Below are 9,448 nucleotides of genomic sequence, written 5' to 3' on the forward strand. Positions count from 1 at the left end.
AAATTCTGAACTTGTAGCTGCAAAAGCTGTGTAAGTAATTTTTGTTGCTCCAGCAACTGGGTCTTATAATCATCGCTAGACTCTTCGTTTTCACTCATTTTGACAACGAGATTATGCTATATTACGCCCGCAAAAACAGTAAAAACAACCAAAACGCTCACGTAAATACTTCACCGGCCGCCCGGCTTCCCTGCATTCCACGCTCGACCGAGAGGTTATCCCCGCACAAAATCCCACTTTTGTTTTACTATTAACTCGCGATTTGGGTGACACATTTACGTTTTTCGTTTGTTTTTCGGGTGAGAGAAACTACACACCGCTGTCACCATGTTATGATAGGTAGGTGTGAATTACCCCTTTAACCCGTGTCCTACCTATCATAACACTGGGCACATGCCCCGACTGCCCCTAGTGTAAATTCAGGACTGAGATTACCTCATATGGTTACAATGCAAATATCCAATGGTGCCACTTTGTTTATTTCGTCCGATCGATATCAAGCAACCAAAAAATGAGAACGCAGCATATGTCGTTTGTCAGCAACCTGTTATAGTCCGCGCCCGCTGTTATTTAATCGATATGCCCGTGTCTCCTATAATTCATAACAACTTGGTTGGAACCATCTCAAATCCGTTTAGATATTTATTATATATTATAGAAAAAAGTTTTATTAAAATCCTTTGGAAGTTTTGGGAGCCTTTTCTGTTCTTTAACATTTGACTTTTTAATATTCACCAAAAAAAACTGAGTTTGTAAGTTTTTAACGACCCTTAATCGATTTAGTTATTCATTGTTAACATCTGGACAAAAAATATTAATTCCTATTAAACGAATTTCACTCTTTTTTTGCTTTATATATTAAAGAATGCAATTCAGTTTCTGCTAATTACAATAATTTATTATATCATTTTATTTTCTTTTGTTAAAGAAAGAAAGAAGGAAAGAAAGAAAATGTGCTATATTACGTAAGAATAATCTTATGTACAAGCATCCTACAAGCTAAAAAAAAAACAAAACAAAAATACAATTCCAAAAATTGACAAAACAATGAACAAAATTAAACACAAGAAGACAAAACTTTTTGAACATACTTGAATTAAAGATAACTAAATAAAACAATCAATTACTAAATAAAGGTAAACTTGTTGACAAAACTAGAGAAGAAAAAAGGAAAAAGAAAAAAAAAACTTTCCAACATGTCCAAGGTTAAAACATATCATTAAAAAAGTCATCCAGGTTATAATATGCCTTAGCCAATAAAAGCGTCTTTAATTCTCTTTTAAATTTCTTAACTTCCGATATATGTCTAACACATAAAGGAACATGATTGTAAATTTTTTTACTTATGTAAATTAATGAGTTTTTGGTAAGGGAAGACGTAGGAATAGGTAGGGGATCATCATTACACGACGAGTCAAATGGCCAGTGTCAGAGGGTAGCTTGGGAATTTTGTAAATAAGAGCAGCTGTTTCTAAGATAAAGAGTGAAAAAAGAGTTAGGATTTTTTCAGAAATGAAGAGGGGTTTGCAAGAATCTCTTAACTTAGCAGAACACAGGTATCTAGCTGCTTTTTTTTTGAATAACAAAGACAATGTTAAGTAGCCCCTTATTGGTTAAACCCCAAAAAGGCAAGCCATACCGAATAGGAGATTCAATGAGTGAAAAGTACACTGAACGTGCAACCACCCCTCCCAGCTCTTGTTTTGCCATTCTTACTGCAAAACATCCAGAAGATAATTTCCCAGCTAAATGTAAAATATGATCTTCAAACCGAAGGCGACCATGAATGGTATTTCCTAGGAACTTGCAGCACTCTTTATTCTGGAAGAGGGAATTTTCGTCAAACATCAGACCCTGAACATCGCACTTAAACCCCATAATAGACGTCTTTCTTACATTAAACACGAGCCTGTTGGAAGCACACCACCCTGATAAAATCTGAAGGTCTTCAAGGATACAAGTCTTAATATAATCCGAATTTTTATGGCTCCATAGTATGGTGATACCATCAGCAAATTGAACCACCTTGCCCTGCAGTTTCAATGAACTCAAGTCATCCACATACAGTAAAAATAACAGTGGTCCCAACACTGAACCCAGGGGAACGCCGCATTTTAGGGATCTAGAAGCAGACAAACGCCCAGACATTGCAACCTTCTGAGTACAATTTGATAGATAGGACTCAAGCCATCGCAACGCTACGCCCCTAAAACCATATTCGGGCTTAGATAACAGTATTCCATGATCCACACAGTCAAGTGCTTTGGATAGATCACAAAACACTGCCGCCGATGACTGTCCAGAATTCAAGGACACATAGACGCTCTCCAAAAAGCTAAAAACACCATCATGAGTCCCTTTAGCGGCTTGAAATCCAAACTGATTTGCAGACAAAATGCCATTATGATGTAAAAAGCACAAAATTCTGCTTTTTGCAAGTTTTTCAACTATCTTAGAGAGGGTAGACAAAATAGAAATGGGACGGAAATTACAAGGCTGATCCAAATCTCCACCCTTATGAAGAGGGTGAACCACTGCATATTTTAAACATGAAGGAAAAATGCCAATATGTAAAGAATTGTTTATGGCAGAAACTAAAGCATTTAAGGCTGAATCAGGCAAAAAGAGTAACAACCTTGAAGATATCCCTATCAGCTCCAGATGATTTATGGTTTTTTAGGCGTTTGATTTCATTTTTTACTTCGATAAGATCGACAGGATGAAAGAAAAATGAATGCTCAACCGACACTTGTTGAAGATAGTGTAAGGGATCAATGTTACTACGAATCCCCTTGAGCAAGATATTAGGTATATCACAATAATAGTCGTTTAAAATGTCAGGTCTTAACTCCGGTTCAGATACTTTTCAATGGCAATGTCTAAAATCATTAATAATCGACCAACACTCTCTTTGCCTATTTGATGACATATTTAAGCGATCCCTATAATAATTAGATTTTGCTGCTTTAATTGTCTTTCTGTACAGACTACGCTATTTCTGATGATATACAGGGATATTTTCATTTGTGGTATATTTGCACAATTTAGTCAAAAGGTAAGGTCTCCTATATTTTCTATTTCTTGAAAATTTTCTTGTAGAAAACTATTGCCACTTTCAGAAAAGTTTGTGTTAGTTTGGATTGGTTAATTTTCTAGAAACAGTATTATTTTTTATAATATAATAACAGGTAATAAACTTTGACTAAATATCACATAAGGTACTTTTTGTGCCTAAATCTCCATTTACAAAATAAAATATGCTCACCAAGAGCCAGAGCACACAGTAATTTTCCCCTTGAACCCATATTTTTTGTATCATAATCAAATAAAATATCCGTTAAAAATTAAAATATCACAAAACAATTATTCACCAACAAATTAGACCGCAACACTTATTTTTAGGTTAGAATACTATAAAAGAATGAAACAAACAAGACTTATGTATGACAAGATGTAATATCCAAACGAATGTTGCTGGTTGTAGTACAACAGTGAGATATTTCATATTTATCTCAGTGTTGCATTAATAAAGCTGGAGGATTATCTTAAGCAGCCTTGAGAAATGTTCCAATAAAAGTATAGACCAACAGGTCAGAAAGTTGCATTTACACTATGCAACATGTTTAATAGACATTTGTTTAAAAACATGTTGCCTTTAAACTTAAACCTCAAACTTTTATTTTTAAACTTTATAGAACACTGCTTTTTATGTCTTTTTAGTATTTTAAATATTTTTATTGAGATATCTCAGTGGTGCATAGAATTAAGGTTGTTGTTGACTTTCATTGAACATAATTAGCTTAAAATCGTTTTTTTTTTACGTTTATCTCACTGTTGCTTTCAGGTATCGATATGTCAGCATGACACATTTAACCAACTCCAAAATGTTCATGTACCATTAATATAACATTTTAAGATTGTTCAGATGTTAATGAACTTAGTTGAGTAAAATTTTTAAAGCTACTGTGTGCATCAAGTTACCGGTTAGTATTGCACATTTTTTGTGTGTATGCGTCAATAAAGTACCCTTTGCGCGTTACCCATTGCGTTACCGCAACATCGGAATCTTCCGTCGTCGCCGTAGTGCGGTCAGTCAAGCCTTACCATTAAAGTCAAAAATGTGCTTTTTGTAATTTAAAATATTTAAAATATTTGAGATAAAACCGTAACAAAAAATTTTACTAAATAATAGTAATTAAAAAACATTTGCAAGTTATAAAGATTACTTGCTTTCGCCAAAAATCGTTAAAGATAGAAAACTGATGATGAGTTTCCATGTGAGTGATGTATTCGAGGAGCGGAGCGATGATTCAATATTTATTCAGGGGATAGTTTAAAGAGAAATTTCAGAGGCAAACAGTACCAAGAAGCGCGAAAACCCTTATTACCGTTATTATTTTTTTTATTGCAAAGCTTAAAAAAGTGTATTGATGTTTTGATTTGATGTACCAAAAACAACATTTTGAAGGCATATTCTCATAAAATTGTTTGACAAGTGGCGCGTTATCTAATTTATAATTCTCTTTAGGATTATGAAATTAAATTTGTCAGAATTGCAATAAATTATGAGTTAGTGAGAATTTATCTATAAAAATTTTATTTTTTTATTTTATGGCTGTTTTTGACTGAAAAACATTCATAAGGTTATTTTAATGTCTCAAATTGCTTTACTAAAAACTTTGCCAAAATGGCTGAAGTTTTTGCTAAGCAAAAATGGTTAGATTTAGAATACATAGAATGTACATAGAACTGCAACATCAATTAATGTCAGATTTAAAGAACATGTAGCTCATGTGAAATATGGAAGAGTTAAAAAGTCAAGTTTGGCTAAACATGTTTTAAATACTGATCACTTTGTGGGGATAGACAACTTAAAATTACTTAAACCAGTTAATACCAAAAGAAAATTAGACGCATGCAAAAGTATAGCAATTTTCAAAAATCAAAAAAATATTCTTAACAGGGATAAAGGTCCCATCCTTTATAGTCAATTATATACTCGTAATTTAGTTAGTGTTTAAGATTTGTTCGGCCACGCTTCATTGCATTTTCCGCTCTATTAGTTACGCCATTATTATATATGGTTATTTGTAAGTAGTTTTAGCTTAGTTTTAATCTTCTCCCCAAGATGCTAAAATCGTTAGCGGAACACGTGTCGAGAGTAAAAATAAAGAATTTTGATTACTGGTTAAACTGTCTCGTAATTCGAAAAATGTAGTTGTGGAACAATCAATGTAGTTAAAAGAACGATATGTACTCGTGAAAGCCAGTAAACGCGCAAATCAAGCAAATCTGTCTCAAGTTTTAGGGCAGGAAATCGATAATTCAGGGCTAGTTGTATGCTTCTATGCCTTTTCTAGCCTGCAGTTCAGATCGATTTGTTTTAAACGACCCTGATAATTTCGAAGTTGTGAAAATAAAGTACCCTAAAACTTATGAAATTGCAAAAATGTTTGATTGGAAGTTAGGCAAATCTTACGTTGAAGATTATTTGAAGCCAAATACAGAAAAGAAACCAGAACTTTACAAAAATAATTGTTATTACACAAACTCAAGTTTGTTTATAGGCCGCAGGTTTAAGAAAAAATTAAGTTTTTTTGTTTACTCTCAAAATGATTGTTCTATTGAAAACCGTTAGAGACGATGAATTTTTGCGAGACTTAATTCCAAAAATTTTACCTAGAGCATTTTTTTGTCCATGTTTCTGTATATTAACTTTCTTATTATGGTAAAGGGGAAGTACGATGCCTCTGTGGATAAACAAAACTGTGGATGATACACAACTTTTTAAAACTAGAATACTCCTATACGTTGAAACACATACAATTTGGCAAAATTGGTTGCAATATCAGTTTTTAATAAAACCAATAGTAAATGTTGAAAATTTCAAAAGATTACAACTAGGCGTTCCGGATATATTAATAAAAAACCATCTTTAACATGATTTATAAAACACCCTGTAACTTAAAAACGATGCACTTTTGAACCATACTGTATATAGACTTTTTGTCTTATTTTTAGACAAAGATGGGGCTGGTAAAATATTGCGATGTAATTTCGGGACACTCTGTATATATACCGTGTGTTGCAAGTCCCGGACTAGCTTTATAATTCGTGAGAATTATTAAGAGAAAAAAAATGCAAATACTAACTCATAAAGCAAGAAGCAATACAAAAAAAGTATTTAAACAATAAACCTATTTAATTAAATGTTGAAAATGGCCCTCTTGAACGGTTTGAGAGTGTGCCAAATTGTAGTAAAAAGCATTTGCTACGTTTTCTAACATATCGAGAGTTATAAATTCATATTCTGTTCTAATTCTGTCTTCGGCTTTGTCTTTATTTTTTAAATGCCTCCAGAGAAAGTAATCTAGGGGTATAAGATCAGGGCTTTTTGTTGGCCATTCAATATCACCTTTTATCCCAATCCAACGATTTGGTAAAGTCGTATCTAAGAATATTCTTACATTCGGGTTGCCATCTTTTTAAAACCATTTCTGATTAAAATTAGCATTCGCATGTCTTCTTATTTCTAGCACTATCTGATTTTCCCGATCAAAATCTAGATATCAGGTGGCATTTAAATTATCCTCAATAAAAATTGACCTATTATCCTATTACTAAATAAACCTTCAAAAAAAGGTATCTTTTCGGGATATTGGGTATGTATTTCACGGATCCAGTGTGGATTTTAATCTGATCAATTTCTGCAATTATGTTATTTCCTACGCTTCGTTATATTTTTACTCTAGAGAATTCCGTTCAGACAGTTAATAGCTTTTCTGGCCTGTATCGCTCTCATTTTTACTTCTTTGTCGTTTGAACCTCTTCTATTTAATGTAACTCCGTAACTAAGGTATTTATATTCCTCACAGCTATATATTTCTTGTTAGTTTTTCTACCCCAGACTATAACTTTCCCAGCCTATGCATAAGTACTTGGTTTTTCCAATATGAATAGTTAGTCCCCAATATTCGTAAGATTCCTTTAGTTTCCGTGCCATATATTCTAGGTCTTCTTTATCCCCTGCCATTACTGCTTAGTCATCTGCAAACTGTAAAGTAAATACTGTTTTTTCAGTTAGAGGTAGTCTCATTCCTGAATATTTTTGAGTTCATTTAAGTAACGCCCATTTAACATAAATTTTAAAACGTGCTGGCGATACACAGCATCCTTGACAGTCTAAAAGTCTTGGGTAGTATCTCATTTTTTTGATAGCATTTATAATTTTGATTAATGGAAGTGTTTTGCAATACCTGCCATTGCTTGTTAGTAGGTATTTTATCATAGGATTTTAAGAGATCTCTTTCTATTAGCTAGGAAGTTTCTGTCCATTCAGACGTTTCTTAAAGATTTGTATTAAGGATGTTATTATTTTCTTTGTGCCATTTTTTAGTAATTCTGGGTTTACTCTCTTTGGTTCGCAAAACTTTCCATTTCTTAGTTTCTTAATAGCTGCTTATACTATTTCTACATCTATTTGTACTCCTTCTCCTTTAATGGTATCTGGTATTCCTTGTTCTCATAGTATCATAGTATCTATTGTTCTTGTGATATGTTTTAGAATGATACTTTTTCAAGGCCCATTGATCTCTATTAATAAATCGTTATGCTTCTCTACATCTTCTTTCACCTTTATATCTTTCTTTAAAAGACGTATTCTCAGACAAGTAAAACTAGGCGTTTTTGGTATAATCACCCGGTGCTGTCATCTAGGAGACTGTCCAATTCATATTTCCAGTAATTCACGAAACTATTTCCGAGTTCCCACTTGGAATACATATTTTAGCTCGTCTCAAGTAATGGTCTATTCGATAATGGCTCCTCTTTGAACTCTAACATCGTGTAATTAGTGGGTGTGTTTTCTGCTTCATAATTACATAGTCTATTATTGACCTCAGTTTTCGAGTTTGTTGGTCCCATGTAAATTTATGTATTATTTTAGGGTAAAAGCAGGGAAGAGATGGACCACATTTAAAAAAATTAAACGTGCTTCTTTAATAAAAAAATAAAAAAGTTGGAATAAATATATATAACATAACTTAACATTGGTATTTCTTTTGGTATAATTAGGAATTAAAAATATTAATTCTAGGCACTAAAAAATATACATAATGACAGGTATGCCATTGGTCCATCTATCCTGCTCTGTGGAGATGAGATGGACCACTAGGAGTAGGATAGACGGACCATGCTATACTTTCTTTTTTTTGGTGGCTACAGTCACGTGTGGCTACAGTCAAAGTGGCACACTTATTGCAAAGGTTAACGAAGCCAGAACAAGCTTCATGTAACCAACGTTTACAAATGATACATTGCAGCCAATCGCATTTTTTAGACGTTTGGTTATAGTCCTCCTTGCAACCGACACATTCATTTTCTAAATCACTTTCTTCACCACTGGAACTGTCATCAAGAGTAACGTCATATTCAGACACTGAAGATTCACTCACCTTTCTCTTACTTTTTAATTTTCTTACAGGTTTTACGTTCTTTTTGAGTTGTGCATCTTTCTTATTTTTTATAAATTCCTTAGCTGTTATCTCTTCGGATATTTTTTTAAGAACTCTTTTCACTGCTGCAGATAAAACAGGTACAGGCGTTACTTCATCAAGAGCCTTTCCGGGAGTTATATCTTCATCAGGTACTGATGACTTGTTAGGGTTGATGGGTAAGGCTTTTAGATTTTGAATTTCGGAGGGGCCTGGTTGAGGAGACTCAGCTCTAACTGATAAGTTATCGGTCTGGACCGACTGTAATGTTTCTGTTTCAGGACTTTCAAGGGGTGTCTGTGTAAAAAAAAATATTCCAGGATAATTAACGGATTAAATGGATAAATCCCAGTAGATTTACATGCAGAGGCCGCATTTTGAACGGTTGCTGAGTTTACTCATGCTTGACCTAACAGCTTACGAAATTGAAGACGATTAAGGACCCTATTTGGGTTATTTTGAACCATAAAATGGCATTCAGCGTAGAAAATGCTTTTAAGAGATTTAAAAAAGGCGCGATCAAGAGGCTGCAGGTAGTGAGTTGTATGCGATGGTTAACAAAATAAAATTATATCATTTTGCTCAGCAAATTCAAGTAGGTCCAGGTTGGCCGTATGGGACGTGTGGCCATCTACTATTAGTAAAGTTTTACCCGAGGGCTTTCTTGGCAGCAAATGTGTTCGTAACCATTCTAAAAAAATCTCGCTATTAACGTAAGACCAGCCCTAGTGTTCAGCTGTAATCCTGTTTCGTCTGTATTGAATATATCCCCGGGTTTATCATAAAAATTGTGTTCAGTCATAATTGTCTGTAGATCCGAAAAGTAATTATTAATGGTTTCTCTTGACATTCCCAAAGCTCGCGTAATTGAGGTGTTCTCGGATTTTCTGATTGAAATTTCAGGTCTTCGCTTTAAAAACAGTTCTAACCATTTTTGGCTAGCTTTACCTAAAAAA

The sequence above is a fragment of the Anthonomus grandis genome, chromosome 13 (genome assembly GCF_022605725.1).
Source record: "Anthonomus grandis grandis chromosome 13, icAntGran1.3, whole genome shotgun sequence".
In the NCBI taxonomy this organism is placed as follows: Eukaryota; Metazoa; Arthropoda; class Insecta; order Coleoptera; family Curculionidae; genus Anthonomus; species Anthonomus grandis.